Source organism: Tamandua tetradactyla, chromosome 8 (assembly GCF_023851605.1).
Source record: "Tamandua tetradactyla isolate mTamTet1 chromosome 8, mTamTet1.pri, whole genome shotgun sequence".
Lineage (NCBI taxonomy): Eukaryota > Metazoa > Chordata > Mammalia > Pilosa > Myrmecophagidae > Tamandua > Tamandua tetradactyla.
Genome location: NC_135334.1, coordinates 81883564 through 81901956, shown reverse-complemented (window position 1 = coordinate 81901956; position 18393 = coordinate 81883564). Strand labels below are relative to the sequence as shown.

At 37.3% G+C, this 18393-nt stretch overlaps 1 protein-coding gene across 5 annotated transcripts in view; it reads right to left on the bottom strand.

Moving 5' to 3' along the window:
- LOC143644635 (olfactory receptor 5M5-like) overlaps positions 1-18393 on the bottom strand; it is a 384306-nt gene that overhangs the window by 70261 nt on the left and 295652 nt on the right. The window contains exons 2-4 of one of the 5 annotated variants that reach the window (XR_013156795.1): positions 15660-15695; positions 12130-12219; positions 6005-6251 (exon numbers count right to left, since the gene is read on the bottom strand). The gene's annotated coding sequence lies outside the window, so the exon portion shown is untranslated. Of the gene's footprint in view, positions 1-6004; positions 6252-8581; positions 9133-12129; positions 12220-15659; positions 15696-18393 lie in introns of those variants that run through there. The other 4 variants (XR_013156796.1, XR_013156794.1, XM_077113871.1 and 1 more) reach the window with 4 other exon arrangements.

Genomic DNA, 18393 nt, shown 5'->3' with positions numbered 1-18393 from the left:
TGAGAAAAAGGTGTACCTTCCTTGTGGGGTGTTACATTCTGTAAATGTCTGTTAAGTCTAGTTTGTTTATTGTATTATTCAAATTGTCTGTTTCTTTATTGATCCTCTGCTAGATGTTCTATACATTGATGAGAGTGGGGAATTGTAGTCTCCAGCTATGGTAAAGGTATCTATTTCTCCCTTAAGTATTTTCAGTGTTTGCCTCATGTATTTTGGAGCACTCTGGCTTGGTGCATAAATCTTTATGATTGTTAAGTCTTCTTGTTGTATTGTTCCTTTTATTAATACACAATGTCCTTCTTTGTCTTTTTTAATTGTTTTTCATTTGAAGTCTAATTTGTCAGATATTAGTATAGCTACTCTTACTCTTTTCTGATTGTTGTTTGGATGAAATATCTATTTCCCAACCTTTTACTTTTAACCTATTTTTGTCCTTGGGTCTAAAATAAGTCTCTAGTAAATAGCATATAGATGGTCCTATTTTTAAATTCATTCTGCCAGTCTATGTCTTTTAATTGGGGAGTTCAATTCATTAACATTTAGTAGTATAACTGTAAAGCCAGTACTTTCTTCTGCCATTTTGCCTTTTGGATTTTATATGTCATATCCAATTTTTAAATTTTTTTTTACCTTTACTAATAGCCTTCATTTCTTTATCTCCACACTTCTCTCTCCTGCCTTTTTCTATTTGCCTATAGTGCTCCCTTTAGTATTTCGTAGAACTAGTCTCTTGGTCACAAATTTTCTCAGGTATTGTTTGTTTGGAAATATTTTACTCTCTCACTCATTTCTGAAGGACAATTTTGCTGGATATAGAATTCTTGGTTGGTGTTTTTTCTCTTTTTGAATCTTAAATACATCATACTACTACCTTCTTGCCTCCATGGTTTCTGCTGAGAAAGTGACAAACAGTCTTATTGGGCTTCCCTTGTATGTGATGGATTGCTTTTCTCTTGCTGCTTTCAAAATTTTTTCTCTTTGACATCTGACAGTCTGATTAGTAAGTGTCTTGGAGTATGTTTATTTGGATCCATTCTGTTTGGGGTAGGCTGCACTTCTTGGATCTGTAATTTTATGTCTTTCATAAGAGATGGGAAATTTTCAGTGATAATTTCCTCCACTAGTCTTTCTTCTGCTTTTCCCTTCTCTTCTCCTTCTGGGACAGGTATATTCATGCACTTCATGTTGTCATTCATATACTTCATGTTGTCATTCAATTCCCTGAGACCCTGCTCATGTTTTTCCATTCTTTTCCCTATATTTTCTTTTGTGTGTTGGATTTCAGATGTCTAGTCCTCCAGTTCACTAATCCTTTCTTGTACCTCTTCAAATCTAGCATTGTTGGTTTGCACTGTTTTTTTTTTCTTTTTTACTGTGCCTTTCATTCCCATAAATTTTGTGATTTTTTTTCAAAGTTTTGATTTCTTCTTTTTGTTTTCCCAGTGCCTTCTTTATATCCTCCCACAACTCACTGATTTGATTTTTGATGAGATTTTCCAGGTCTTGTTCTAACATCCTGAGTCAGTTGTTTCAACTCCTGTATCTGATATGAATTGTTGGTTTGTCCCTTTGACTGGGCCATATCTTTGATTTTCCTAGTATGACTCATGATTTTTTGCTGGCATCTAGGCATTTGATTTCCTTAATTAATTTATTCTGGAGATAGTTTTCACTCTTTTACCTAGGATTTTCTTTCTGGGTGGCTTTGTTTTTTATCTATTCTTTGACATTCAGTTCAGCTTATTCTAGACCTTTAGCATAGGTTCTGTTCAACTGATCAGAATTTTTCAGTTCTTCTTTTTCTGTTTCTTCCTCTGCCTATATGGAGCCTTTTTTTTAGGAGGGTCTACTCAGATATTATAGCACCAGTCAGATTTTCCCAGACTGGACGGGACTTCTCTCAGGAGGAATGAGTTGCCTGCATCAGTTTTCCCTGAAGGTGAGATCCAGCAGGTTGGCAGACTTTCCTATGAAGCCTCTCTATACTCTGTGTTTTTCCTATTCTGCCCAGCATGTGGTGCTTTTCTGCCTGAGGCTTCCCACCAGCTTAAAGTGACTTGGTGCCTTTAACTTCAGCAGATTCTTCCTGCTGGGGGCATGGTTGAGGCAGAGCTTAAATTGTAGGTTGGGATTAATCGCTTCAGTTTTCCAATCCCTGGAGTCTGAATTCCTTAAGGCAGGGATTCCATCTGAGCTGGGACGCACCCCTCTCCTGGGAAAGGCACAACCTCCATGGAATTAACTCCTTTCACTTGAACAGCCACTTTTGTCTCTTAGACAAGTTTAATTCTGCTCTTGTCTTCTGGGGCAGTTGGAGCTGAGAAGCCCTTCAGCTCTATCTAATGAGCTGTTAAGTAGTAGAGACAAAGCAAAAAAAAAGAAATCCTTTTCAGTGCACAACCCTTGTTCCTTGGGTTTGTTAATCAAGAGCTTAAGTTGGTACATTGCTCTATTTATCTCCAGGTTCTGTAGGGTCCAGCCCTTTTCAAGTATTTTGTGCTGTCTGACTCAAAAAGCCTGTTTTCTTTTTTTTTTTTAAATCAGCCCTGCCCCCCCACCCCCACCCCGTCCGTGCCAAGGCAAAAACTTCTAGTACCTTTTGTTCTTATTCCAGGCTTTTCTGCACTGGGGGTCTATTTTCATTAGTAAGAATTTGTTAATTAATCCCGAAACTGGACCTTGGTTGAGCATAGCCCTTGCTGCTAGTAAAAGCCCATTTCCTTTCCCCTTAGGGAACCAGGCTGCCATGCCCATGGGGGAGAGGCACTGGCCTCTGTGGCTTGGAGGGACTTACAGTTCTGTGTGCAGTCTCAGTTGATCCAACTTGTCTAGACTGGTATATGCTGTGTGTCTGATCATTGATGCGCCCCCATCTAGACTGGTGCACGCTGTATCCAGTCACTGATGTGGCCCCAGCAGTTGTTCTGTACTGTTCCTAGCTATTTGCTAGCTGTTCTGGAGGACAAACTAGATTTCACACCTCACTAAGCCATCATCTTGCCCCCTCCTCTGACAGCATAACGTTTTTGAAATTCTTTCACATTGCTGTGTGTATCAATAATTTGTTTTCATTTATTGTTGAATACTATTCCACTGTGTGACTATACCAATTTGTATAAATAGTCTTCTATTAATGGAACCTGAGCTTTTTCAATTTTGGCTATTAAGAATAAAGCTGGCATTAGAGTGGAAATTATAAAATAGGGAATAGAAGAACAATAGAGAAAATCAGTGAAACCATAAGCTGGGTCAATGATAAGATCAATAAAATTGACAAACCTTTAGCCAGAGTGAGAAAAAAATAGAAATGACTCAAATTACTAGAGTCAGAAATGAAGAAGGAGGGGCATTATACCAATCTTACTGAATAAAAAGTGTTATAAAGAGACTATGAAAAGTTGTATGCAAATACATGAGACAACTCAGATGAAAAGGGAAAATTCCTAGAAAGACATTACCTATCCAAACACTCAAGTACAAACAGACTATCTGAATAGCACTATAACAGATAAGGTGATGGATTAGTAATCAAAATTTACCCATAAAGAAAAGCCCAGGCATGGATGTCTTCAATGCTCAATTGTGCCAAGCATTTAAAGATGAATTAACACTTTGAATTCTTCGAAAAGTCTTTCAAAAATAGAAAAGGATGGAATATTTCCCAATTCCTTTTGAGGCCAGTATCATAGTGATACTAAAATCAGAAAAACATCACAAGAAACTACAGACCATTATCTCTTATAAATATAGATGGAAATTTGTTAATAAAATACTACTAAATTGAATCTAGCAATATATAAAAAGAATCATCACAATGACTAAGAGGGATTTCTTTTAGGAATGCAGAGATGGTTTAACATCCCCAAATCAATTTATGCAATATGCCATATCAATAGAATAAAAAACAAAAACCACTTAATCAGCTCTACAGACACAGTGAAAGCATCTGATAAAAGTAACAGCTTCATGACAAAAACAAGGCAAATTCCTCACCCTATAAAGGACAATTATGAAAAAATCTACAGCTAACGTCATACTTAATGGAAGAACGCTCTATACTTTCCCCTAACACCAAGAACAAAACAAGGACATATGCTGTCACCACTTTTTAGACAAGAATAATTAGGCAAGAAAAGGAAATAAAAGGCATCTTGATGGGAAAGAAAGAAGTAAAAAAATCTCTCTTTGTGGATGATATGATTTTGTATACATAAAACCCTAAGAATAACAATAACAACAACAACAACAAAAACCCTAAGGAATACACTAAAAAAATCCCACAGCAAGGTTGTAGGATATACTATCAACATACAAAAATCAATTATATTACTTTACATTTGCAATGAACAATCTGAAAATGAAAGTAAGAAAGCAATTCCTTTGCAAAATGACAAAAAAGAGAGGGTGCAAGGGATGTTCAGTGGTAGAATTCTCTCCTGCCATGCGGGAGACCTGGGTTTGATTCCTGGCCCATGCGCTTCCCAAACAAACAAACAAGCAAAAGCCAAACAAAAAGAAAACAAAAAATTTCAACAAATTGTACTGCAATAATAGGATATTCACATGGAAAAAGAATGGAATGCGACCCTGGCCACACAGCATACAAAAAGAAAAAAAAAGAATAAAATATTTGGTAGTAAATATAACAAAAGAAGTGCAAAATGTATATCTAAAAACTACAAAACATTGTTCTAAAAGTTAAAGAAGACATAAGTGGGAAAACATTCCAGGTAAATGGATCAGAAGATTTAATATGGTCAAGGTGACAATACTCATGAACTTGATCTACAGATTCAATGTAATCACCATCAGAATCCCAGCTGGCTTCTTTGTAGAAAGTGATAAGTTGGTTCTAAAATTCTTACGGAATTACAAGGGATTCAGTAAAACCAAAACAATTTGGAAAAGAAGTACAAAGTAGGAGAACTTAACATTTTCTGATTTCAAAAATTATTACAAAGAAACAGTAATCAAAACAGTGTATTAAGGCATATGTATAAACATAAAGATCAATGGGATAGAATTGAGAGTCCAGAAATAAATCTATGTCAATGATCAATTTATTTTTGACAAAGGTGCCAAGACGATTCAATGTGGAAAGAATTGCCCTGTCAACAAATGGTTCTGGGACAAGTGAGTAGCCACATGCAAAAGCATGAAGCTGGACCTTTGCCTCACACTATAAACAAAAATTAACTCAAAACTGGTCAAAGACCTAAATGTAGGAGCTAAAACTATAAAACTTTAACAAGAAAGGATAGGGGATAATCTTTCTGACCTCAGATTTGAGATGTATTCTTGTATGTGACATCAAAAGTACTAGCAACAAAGGATGTATAAATTGGACTTTGTCAAAATTTAAAACTTTTGTGCTTAAGAGGAAACTGTCAAGAAAGACAGAATGAAAGAAAATATTTGCAAATCATGTATCTGACAAAGGACTTGTATCTAAAATATATAAAGAGCACTTTAACTCAATAATAAAAAGATGAAATAGTCCAATTACAAAACGGCAAAATATATGAATAGATATTTCTACAAAGTAGACATTACAAATGGCCACTAAGCACATGAAAATATATTTGACATCACTAATCATCATGGAAATACAAATCAAAACCACAACAAGATACCACTTAACACCCACTAAGAACCACCTGGACAATGTGGCCTCAAAATGCCTTGACCTCTGTATATCAGCTAATTTCTCCCACAATCTACTTCAAAATTGTACAACCATTGCCACAATCAAACCACAGCAATACACAGCACTTTCCATGTCTGTGAGTTTTATGAATTAGAAGCTATTTATCTTTATGCTCTAACTTAGTTTTGTAGTATTTGAACTATCTGTTCCTTGAGGATTTGAACACATTAATTATGAAATCATCTGGCCAAATTCTTTGATGAGACATAGACCAAATACATCTTTGACAGATTTTCCATTTTATCCATGGAAATTGGTGTGTTAAAAATTTCTCTTTGGGGGTGGGGGGCAGTTTAATTTTTCTAGAAATTCATACATTCCAATCAAGTTTCCAAATTTGTTTGAAAGTGTTGAAAAAGTTATTTCAGATAGGATTCTCCAGTGAAACAGAACCACCGGGATATAATATCTATGTATGTATAAAAGCTTTATTTTAAGGATATGGCTTACAAAATTATGGGGGCTGGTAAGTCCGAGTTCTGCAGGGCAGATGAAGGGGCAGGAAATTCCAGTAAAAGTGATGCTGCAGTCTTGGTCCTGAAATCTGTTGGGAAAGCGAGATGAAAATTCCAAGGGGAGTTGATGTAGTCTTGATGTAGAATTTCTTCTTCTTCCTGTAAACTTCATTCCTTTGCTTTTAAGTCCTCCAACTACTTGGACGAGTTCCATCCACATTATGAATGGTAATCTCCTTTACTAAAGGTAAATGACTGTAGATGCTAAACATATCTACAATATCTCTGCAGCAATATCTAGGCCACTGTTTGACCAAGAACTGAATGCCATAACCCAGTCAAGTTGATGCAAAATTAACTATCACAAAATATTCTTTTAAAATGCTTTTAATTTATCTGCATTGTTGTTATTTCCTCATTCTCTAGTCTAACTCTGTGTTTATGCTTTTTCTCTTTTCTGAGTAAGTAAACTGTCAATATTCCTTCTTTCCTCCTTCCTTTCCTCTCTCCCTTTTTCCTTCCCTTCCATTCCTTCCTTCCTCTCTCTCTCCTTCCCTCTCTCTCTTTTCCTTTCTCTTATTCTTTCTTTCTCTTTCCCCTTAATATAATAATTTTCTTTCTTCTTCAAAGGCTACTGCTATAATGAATATATTGTGTTCCAAAACACTTTTTGTAAAGTTTACTACATGCGTATTTTAGAACATTTAAAAAAATATTTTAAAATTGCATCTTGTTTTACTCTAGGAAAATGATGAGGCCAGGATATATGTGGCAATTAGACAATACTTTAGTTGCTGTGTACACAAAATAGCAATTCTTTAAAAGTACTCCTCTTTATCCACATTTATTTACCAAAATTCTGTACATTTCCTAAGTGTTCATGCTTTTTTATTTGCTATCTGAGGGACAAGTCTATTTGCATTTCCTAGTACTTTCCTTAGGGCTAGCTTCATTTCTTTGTTTCTTAGACTGTAAACAATGGGGTTAAGCAGAGGGGACAGCACTGTATAAGTCATAGCCATCAGCATGTCCTCATGGAATGAGTCCTTGTTCTTTGGCCTCAAATAAACAAATGAAGCAAATCCGTAGTGTATGGATACCACAATGAGGTGGGAGCAACAAGTTGAGAAAGCCTTACGCCTCCCCTTTGCAGAGGACACCTTCACAACTATAGATATAATGAAGACATAGGAAATCATAATTAAGATAAAGCTGCCCACCAGCACAAAAGCAGAGAGCAAAAAAATGACCAGTTCATGAAGGGAAGTAGAATCACAAGCAAGGGAGACCACAGGAGAGATGTCACAGAAGAAATGCTGGATGATTCTGGAGTCACAAAATGACAAGTTGAATACTACAATGACAATACACAGGGACACCAGAATTCCAGCCACACAAGAGGCCATCATCAGTTGAAAGCAGATCTTTCTGTTCAGCAGCATGGCATAGTGCAGTGGGTTGTGGATGGCAATGTAACGGTCATAGGACATGGCTGCCATGATGAAGCAGTTGTTGGTTGCTAAGCCAAAAAAGAAAAACATCTGTGTCGCACAATCAGGGAGAGAAATCATCTTGCTGTCGGATAGCAAGTCCACCAGCATGCGGGGGATGATTACCATAGTGGTACAGGTTTCTGAAAAGGACAAGCCACAGAGGAAAAGGTACATGGGGGTGTGAAGGTTGTGATTGAGCTTGATGGCCACCATTATGGACACATTTGCAGTTAGGATGGTCACATAGGAGAAGAAAATCACCACAAAGAGAAGACCCTGAAGGTCTGGGAAACTGGAAAATCCCCACAGAAAGAATGTGCTCACTGCTGTATGATTGCCCATCTTCCTGGTGGGATCAGCAACTCTCTCCCACAAGGTGCAGAAGCACTTGAGGTCAATTCTGAGATTAGTGCTATTACCTCCTTCTGCACTGATGTTACCACCTCAAATCAAGTGTCCCCAGGTAAAATCAAGACAACTCTTAATGAGAGAAACTGAGATAAGGGAGTCAAATGCACTGGTTGATTCCAAGATCAGAGGGTGGAATGATGAGGGAAAACATTCTAATAGGAGATTCCGTATAAATGCTATAGAATAGGCTCAAATATCTCTTCATAGCCCCATCACCTAAACAATCTTTATTTTTTCTTTCTTTGCCAACAGAATCTGTATAAACAAGGGAATTATAAACAAAAGTGTTTATGTCCTCATTCACCATACTTTCAAATGTTTTGCATGCTTTAATGGTAGTTTGGCAATTACGAATTCTTAATAAACTATTGATTGCTTAAATAAAATCAATATAATATCTAAAAATGATTTAGAAAGTACAGTAAAACTTTCTGTAAGAACTTCGACATTTCTTTTAATGTAATTCTATCTTCAGAGGTTCGCCCCAGAATGCATAAGCTATGAGGGTGGTAATTACGACAATGATTATATCAGATAAATGAATACGAGATAAATGAAACATGTTTTAACCTCTGCTTGTTTCCTATCCATGGTAATAATTAGTCATAGTAGTTTTTAAGATAATCATTTTTAAGAAAATTTCATTAAAGTTCTTTTCCAAATGCCTGATATAACAGATTAGCTTGGAATAAAAATGATTTTGGAGAAGATATCTCATTCCAGAATGGCATGTTTTGGTCATGAAAATCTGAGAAACTTCTGAGATTTTAGCAGAACCACCAGAACCTTTCCAGCTGATAAACTACTTAGGTGGATCTGAAAAGAATCACTTCAATTTTGTCAGGTCAATTTTGCACGTCTAATTTTTATTCTACTATCCATTAAACATCCACTCCATGTGGGCATAAAAGTGGTATGAAGATCGGCACAGAATTTTCATTTTAGTTTCAGTAACTATTAAAGGCAAAGGGAAAGAAAAATAGTGGGGAAGCGGGGTGGTGGTGGGCGGGAATGAATGGGTTGGGGAGAGGAAGAGAAACTCGGGCAGGAAATTATTCTGTAATATCTGCAAATGTTAAAGAAAAAGAAGAAAATATATTGTTAATTAAAGGTAAGATGTCTTTTATTTACAATACACTGGTAGGCAAAGAATAAATGATGAATTAAGTCAGGTAACCAGTACCAACCCAATACCTAAAATATGCTAAGTAATGTGCTGGATATTAGAGCTATCTCATTTAATTCTCACAAATTTATATGATTGGACTTTTCATTTGGGTTTTACAAAAGATGACAGCCAAGTACAGAGTGGTTATGTGATTATCAGAAGCCATGAATTCATTTAACTTAGATTGCCTTAATATTTATCATGCACCTGACAGTTCTACTCATGGGACACACAATATGAAACCAGACACTTAGGGTCTCTGTGATGTGAGAGTGCTTGAGTAGTTTGGTTTGTGGAGTCAAGGAAGTCTTCTCTAAAGAGATGTTCTAATTAAATGGAGACTAGAATGACGATAAGCAACCAACATATAAGTACCAGGTGCAAAGCATTATAGGCTCAGGGAACAGATAATACAAAAAGTCTAAGGTGGGAAATTCATCTGTCCAAGTAACCTTCAATCAAGCCCCATATGGCTTCACTTTTAAGATCTCTCCACTAAAGACACTCTTTCCTCTGAAGGTTTTCCACTTTACTTCTAAAGGACAAACTTCTCCAGTCTTGTTGCTTCAGCTCGTGTGATTCTGCAATTCCAGCCCCCACCAAACAACAATCTCCAATTTCCTTCAGTACATCTCTAATGCCTGAATGTTCTCCAAGCATTGAATACCAGATTTTCAGAAATGAATTGGTTATAGTTACCCACAAATCAGAGTTTTCCCCATATTTCCTATCCTACTTATAGCTATCAGTGAGAGCTACTATCTGACTCCATTTTTTACTCCTTCCTTATCTTTTACACTCAATAAGTCACTTCCAAAATGCTTCTTTTCAACATTTTTATCCTCTTTTTAAAATTCTTTCAGCCATTTCCCTGCATATATCCTACAGGGGGAGCATGGTGCTTCCTTAGTTGTGTGGCCATTAGTCATAAATTTCTCACAAGTTTGCTTAAGGCACCACACCGTGAAAGATGCTTGGACTCCTAAGCTCAGGATATATTAAATCACTAATAGTGTCAAAATAATGAATAGCTACACATTGCTCATAGGGTGAGAATTAAGAAATCCTAGCACAACATTCAGTACTCCTCACAAACTGATCCCAAGAGATTGCTCCCGGTTCAATTTCCTCCACATCTGCCCACCTATCTGACACTCAAACCAAACTGTGGTACCCTATATTTTCTGAAGACATGATTCTTCATGCTGCTGTGCCTTTGCACATAGGGCCCCCTTTGTCTCAAATCCCCCTCCTTTGTTTCACTTCCTATCAGACTTTTACTAATTTTTTAGGACCTAGATTGGATTCATTTGACTTCTCATTCTATCTTCTTGTTCACATTTTTAGATTCTATGATCCAAAAATGTCTCCTTCATTCTACTTTATCATTCATTTGAATGTTTGCGAGAGTATATAGTCTTTCTCCCAGTCCTATCCTTCACCTACTTTTCTATGTTAAATATCTGATCATGCTATATTTCTATTATAGACCTCTTTTGTATCCCCCAATACTAATATCTTCTAATCCTTATTGCATGCTTCAGTAATATATTCTTATACATTTTCATAGCTATTGAAAGAATTAAATAATTGTTTTCATGACTGTAAATGTAATAAAACTATGGCTTAGAGAGTTACTTAATTTTCCAAAGGTGATACAGCTGGTAACTAGAGAAGCTTATACTGACAGCCAGGCAATGAGAGCCTGGAGACCCATTTGGTTCTTTAGGCAATTACATACCCTCCCTTAGTGCAAGTGTCTTAGCATGGCATTCAAAATCTTACCTGTTCAGCCTCAGTTCCCAGCACCAACTTCTCCTGTACAGGAACATCCCACCGTTTCCCAAACATAACATGCCCTTTTCTGGCTGTTCTATGTACAATAACATGGTTTTCTCCAACTTGCGATGTGCTTCCTGCCCTATTCTCCTGCTAAATGCCTAGTTTTCTTGAAAAGACAATGCAAATATCACCTTCATGAAGAAGCCGGCCTAAACCTTACTGGCTGTGATAGCCACTTCCTCTAGGTTCACATTCCATTTTATTGTGATGAAGTTTTTTAAAAGCTTGGTTTCTATACGAGATAGGGCAGAGACCTGTTTTGAAATTTTGTATTCCCTAACTTTCAGCTTAAGCCTAGTGAGTGTAGGCTATTTGTCTTTTTTTTTTTTTTTTTTTTACATGGGCAGGCACCCAGGTCTCTGGCATGGCAGGGGAGAACTCTGCCTGCTGAGCCACCGTGGCCCGCCTGTGAGTGTAGGCTTTTGAGTGAGGTTAGTTCAAAAACTGTAGGAATAAATGGAACCCTGTCTTTTCCAGGAAACCTCCCACAATTATTTCTTAGGCACAGTTCTATTTTTTCCCAATATATAGAGTTCTCTCAATATTGGATTTACTGAATGCTGAACAAATAAATTTTCTCAAACTCCAGCAATGGTTTGCTTAGAGCACTGGAGAAAGAGACTTTAATTCTTCTCATTCTAGATACTACCTCTATTTACTGTAGTATCAAATCATACTTGACCTACATAATTGGTCATTTACTAGGGAACATATCAGAATTGCCATGAAAACATTATTAAAACCATACATTCCAATCTCACGAACCACAAATTTTTCTTCAAGGAGAGAAATCTCAAGGATATAAGGATATGTGTAGTTGGCAAAACCTTTCTCAGTGAGTTTGGTTGACAATTTCTGACTTTCATAATACTTTCCTCTTCATATATGTCCACACTAAATCATGATTTTCTTGTATTAGTCAAGTTCTACAGTGATAAAATGACTATCAGTTTTACTTTATTTCTGTTCTTCCTGATGATCATGGCAGACACTGGAGAGTAAGATGCCTATAACACTGTGTCAACCCTTCTATTTGTTTTGCCCCAGACTTACCCTGTTTCCATACCTGGATTTGTCTTGAGTTTGCCAAGCTTCTCTCTGTTCTTCAAACTACTCCTCCATGCAGTTTTCTGGATTCCAGCTCTACCAGGGATTTGAGATGGAAAACACTCTTAATTTCCAGCTTATCTCTGCTCATATTTTAATATCGTCCAATCAACTATTAATTCCCATAGTTACTTGGTTATCAGAAAATATAGAATAATGCTCATTGTAAACTCTAAAATTTCCATCCTCTACAGGAGAATTATGTTCTAGTTCCTTAAAATCATGAAGTAATTAGCTGTAGGAAGAATCTATAGTTTCTCAACTCAATTATGGCTTTCTGCAAGTCCTCCTGTATTTAATTTATCTCATAATTCAGTGATAATTTTTAAGTCAATTTTCCCCTGAATGCCTATAATAAGTCTACTCTGTGCCTGAAACTAAATCTCTTATAACATAGTAGGTAGTGTATTCTCCATTTCTTAAGTATGGAGCTTAGTTCCATGAAGATTTTAATGAGAGTCCTGGGGCCACCGTACACCATTATCTTGAGACCACTTCTTTAGATACCAGGATTCTTGTGCTCTGTGTAGCTATCACCCAGCATGATACTCACAAAAATGATTTTTAAATCCAAACATACCATAGAAACTTGTCAGTGATATTTCTCTTATACTTCTGAGTAACAACTGAAATTAGTAAAATCAAATTAATGAAAAATATATCTTAAAATAGAGATGATTTTTTCAGGCATATTTTATAAGTCTGAAAATTTGTCAAGTCCCTCAGGTCTCTTCTGCTCTATTCACAGGGCAAGGGAACACCTGTGTAAAGAGACACCTGGGGAATTTGTAGAAGATGGGTAGAAAGAAAATGAATATATATCACTGTGATGGTTTTCTCATGAGGCAACTCTGTTGCAGGTCTTGCTGAAAAGGAAAATCCACTTTCATCCAAACTATTCACAAAATGGCCCCTAATTGCCTCTCTTATCAGCTCAGCATTCAAAGTCTTCCACTATCTGATCCTATAGTACCATCTCCAGTATCTGCCCTCATAATTTCATTACTTATGGAAATTAGACAACTTACTTTTCCTTATTAAATACCGTACTTTCCTCATTCTCTGGTCTGTTCCCTCTGTCTGAAATGCCCTTTCCCTGACTTCATCCTCAAAAATCTTGGCCATTTAAAAAAATTTAGCATAAATGTCACCTCATCCAAGAAGCCTTTTGCTTATATAATGTGTAACAAATTACTGTCATTAAGAAGGAGTTTTGTAAGGAGATGCACTTAATCTGGATGGCTTCCAATGGGTACCAGAGCCTCAATGCAGTGCAGTGGTCTAGACAGCTGTACATAACAATAAATTGGGACTTTCTGAAGCTGTACATAACAATAAATTGGGACTTTCTGAAGCTAGGTAGACATTTCTCTGCCTTCCAGGTCTCATTTACCAGGCTAATGAACATGTCACTAAAATTCTTAGAGGGTTGGGTGCTATTATGCCATATATATATATCTGGGTGCATGTGTATATATATATATATTTTAAGGATGGCTTTTGGCTAAAAGAAATATTATTGACTGGAAACAATTGGGAATACATGCCCTCATACCTAGGGTACATAGACAATAACTGAATGATACAATGATTTACAAAATAACAACATAACGGTCCCATTCCTCAAATAAGGGCAACACAGGTGCCATTCATGCACAAGTGTTTGCTGAAGGGTCAAACTGAAGCTACACTTCATCTTTGTCAGGATTGTTCCCCTGCTTTGTCCTGCTTCTCTCATTCCCTTACAGCTTTCCCCTGAAAGTACTCCTTCACTGAATCACTTGCATAAGAACTGCTGTCTCAGGTACTGCTTTTGGAGAACACCATAAGACAGAGTCAGTGCATATATGGGGATGCATATATTTTATTGTGCACACATATTATACACAAATATTGCATTCTGATTGGGGGCTCAGAACCCTTTTTTACTGAGGGACTATGTATAACCCTTAACTGTCATTGCCAGCCTTTTCATATATAGACTGAATTTCTTTCTGCAGCCCACATTGTACTTGTTTCTTGTTGTGTGGCATTTCTGCTTCCTGCTTAAAGGCCCTTATTAGTGGAGAGCGGTACTTTTTTCTTCGGTACCTAGTCAGAGGGCAGGTAGTGAATCCTGAGCTAATATTATTTATTTTCAATAGATATCTATGGCTTCTCTTGAAGTCTGCCAAAGGCAGACGGGGCTACATGCTGCTGCAGCTCTGTGTCTCTCTACTGTAAATTATTAGTCTTTCTCTGTTTGCTATTATTTTCATCCTTTATTTTTCCAAATACAATTTAAGTCTCCTATAGAAGAAGAAATAGAAATAACAGCTTGGAAATGGAGTTACAGACCCCTCCTCACCTTCTCCAAGATATGAAGAAATATTGGCATAATATTTTTAACTATCTTCCTGAAAACAGTAACATAGAGCACTGTGCTGGTTTGAATCTGTGGTGGACCCCAGAAAAGCCATGTCCTTTAATTCTCATTCAATATTGCTGGCTGGGAGCTTTTTTTATTGTTCCCATGGAGATGTGACCCACCCAATTGTGGATGGTAACTTTTGATTAGATGGCTTTCATGGAGTTGAGTTTCCACCCATTCAAGGTGGGGTTACTTACTGGAGCCCAAGAGGGAACCATTCTGGAAAGAGCTACAGAGCCTGTGCAGCCAGAAACCTTTGGAGAGGAAGAAGGAAAATGCCCCTGGGGGAGCTTCATGAAACAAGAAGACTGGAGTGAGAATTGCTGCCCTGAAGAAAGCTTAAAGCAATGTTTTTTACTATAGATTTATACTTCACCCATGGTTCTCCAATCCAGATGCATTTTAAAATTAAGTTATTATATTTTCTATAAGCAATATTGCATGGTACCAGCTAACATTATACCATTACTAAAGTTTCGAGGAAACAGTTAAAGAGTTAAACCCAGTCAAATTTGTCCTTAGAGAAGGCTAAAGGGTTTTCCCCCTCTATCCTTTTACTATAAGGAGATGATATATGTCATCAGGGACCTTAAAAGCTATGCTGCATCTATGTAGAATTTCGAAGGAACTCCAAAATTCTATGAAGAATTTTAAAAGAACATTACTGTAGAAGTCTAATCATACTGGCACATAGGCAGAACATAAGGACAAGGGATGGCAGCACGAAGAAAGCACCCCCCCGCCCCGACTGTGTCTCATGTGCAGGGTTCTCAATAAAATTATGAAACACCTTCAGGTTTTATAAATGAGATTCTATTATGATATTTTGTAATGCTCTAGTTTATCTTTTTGAAAAGTTTTCAAATCTTTTACCAAAACCTTTTTAATAGTGAGCTTATGCTAAAGATGCAAATTTAACAGAATTATATATTCTTATTTGATCTTTATGTTTTTTTTACAACTGTTTCCCAACTTACATCAAAGTTATTTACAAATATTTGCTTTCTTACTTAAAAAAATTAATAACTGCGGGTGGGCCATGGTGGCTCAGTGGTAGAGGTCTCACCTGTCGTGCTGGAAACCTGGATTCGATTCCTGGTGCCTGCCCATGCAAAAAAAAAAAAAATTAATAGCTGGGTAAAAGTGAAAACCCTACTCTCATCTAAAACAAGTGAAAACAATAATGATTTGGTTTTTTTTTTCAAAAAGTTTTAAACAATTCTCTGAAAAGTTACATACTTTTTAAAAATTGTTTACTATAACATATATACAAAGCAAAGAAAGAAAAAAGCAATAGTTTTCAAAGCGAGTTTGTCATGGGCTACCATATGATGCTCTCAGATTCTTCCTTCTAGCTGTTCCAGAATATAGGGGACTAGAAGGTATATTTTTGTACCACAATTGACTTTTTTTTCTTTTTGTAAAAAATAATAAATTTCAAAGTACTGCAAAACAATTAGTTGTAGAACATATTTCAGAGTTTGACATGGGTTACAATTCCACAATTTTAGGCTTTTACTTCTAGCTGCTCTAAGGTACTAGAGACTAAAAGAGATATCAATTTAATGATACAGCAATCATATTCATTTGTTAAATCCTGTCATCTTTGTATAACTCCACCATTACCTTTGATCTTTCTATCCTTCTTTTTAGGGGTGTTTGGGCTATGTCCATTTTAATTTTTTCATGCTGGAAGCGTCTGTCAATAACATGGAGTAGGGAGATGGAACTAGCTGCTGTTCTGGAATGGCTGGGCCCTCTAGGTTTCAGGGTTTATCTGGTTCAGGGGCCCATCTGGAGGTTGTAAGTTTTTGGAAAGTTATGCTATTGCATGGAACCCTTGTGGAATCTTATATGTTACTCTAGGTGTTCTTTAGGATTGGCTGGAATGGTTCTAGTTGGGGTTTGTCATGTTATGATAGGTAGCAAGGTCTAACTGAAGCTTGCGTAAGAGCAACCTCCAGAGTAGCCTTTTGACTCTATTTGAACTTTCTCTGCCACAGATACTTTATTAGTTACACTTCTTTCTCCCCTTTTGGTCAGGATGGAATTGTTGATCCCATGATGCCAAGGTCAGACTCATTCCTGGGAGCCATCTCCCACACCAGATTCATGTCCCACGTAGCGGAGAGGGCAATGAATTCACTTTCAGAGTTGGGCTTAATGAGAGTGAGGCCACATAATTTAGGTCCCTGTTTTATTATAAGCATTTTCTAAAGCAGACCATACCATACTTGCTCTTTCATTTCTGACTTATTTTGCCTCACCAAATTTCCCATACATTCATTCACATCGTTTTCACATATTGCACATTATAACCTAGTACAATTAAAAAGAAATGAGGTTCAAGTTTAGTTTTTCAGAATGATTGTTAGAATAATTTCATCCTCTTTGGACACACATTGCTATCCCCATCCCACCTCTGATATATTTGGCAGCAAATGATTTTCCACCATTTCTCTCCATTGTGTATAACAGGGTAACAAGAATTTGACCGCCAGATAGTCCAAGAGTATGTCCCAAAGCTATAGCCTCTCCTTGAATGTTGGCCTTCTCTAAGTTTAAACCAAGTTCTTTAGCTATTGCAACAGAGAAAATTTCAAAGAAGTCTTCACAGATTTCAAATACATCAATATCCTCCAGTGACCAGCCTGCTTTAGCAACAGCTTGCTTTACTGCTGGAATTGGTGACATTCCCATAACAGAAGGATCCATACCTACTTGTGACCAGGAAATGATCTGTGCTAGATGTGTAAACCCTCAGTTATTAGCTTCTGATTTCTTCATAAGAACCACAACTGTAGCACCATCACTTAGTCCTGAAGCGCTAGCTGTGGTAACTGTTCCTCTTCCAACTAAAATAAGGCTTTAGTTTGGACATAGCTTCTATTTCGCTCATGTCATGAGGAAATTCATCTGTTTTAACTTCAGTAGGATCTTTTCTAGAAGATACAAAATCTGGTACAATCTCTTTAACAAAACAGCCAGCTTTCTGTGCACTCTCCATATTGTTCTGGGACATAACTACAAGCTTGTCTTGGTCTTTTCTACTCACTCGCCATTTTTTAGCTACATTTTCAGCTGAAATACCCATGTGATAGTTGTGAAATGCATCTGTAAGACCATCACAGAGGATACTATCAGTTGTTGACTTATCACCCTCTTTATTCCAGTTCTCAAGTGAACCAAGTGAGGAGCCAGGCTCATATTTTCCATGCCTCCTGCAACCACAATGCCAGAGTCTCCTATCCTTAGTGACTGGGCTGCAAATCATACAGCTTTTAGGCCTGACCTGTAGATCATCTGGCAGCTCCATGCTAGAACAGAATAGGGGATTCCTGCACCCATTCTGGCTTGTCAAGTGAGAGTCTATCCGCATCCTCCAGACACCTCTTTTGGCACCACTTTGTCTTCAGGACTTTGATGATGGTTGAGCCCAGGTCATGGACACAAACAGTAGATAGGGCACCACTGAAGGAGCCTATTTCCAAAGAACCCACAGGTGGAAACCACTCCAGGCTTCCCAAACAAAAGAAGCTGAGAGATCCCGAGCTTCAAAGGACTATGAAAATGCTAAAGCACTAAGGTCCTACAAAGCAGCTTTTACCCTTCCCTATTTAACCAACTTAAGTCTGAGCTCAGACTCCCCAAGTTCAGACCTCTATCTCAGGCTCCCATCTCAGACCCCACCTAGGACCCCCAGCTCAAATCCCACAGTTCCCAGTCATACCTCCAGCTCAAATGCCAAACCCAAACTCCCAATCTCTGACCCCCATCTCAAACCCCATCCCAGACTCCAC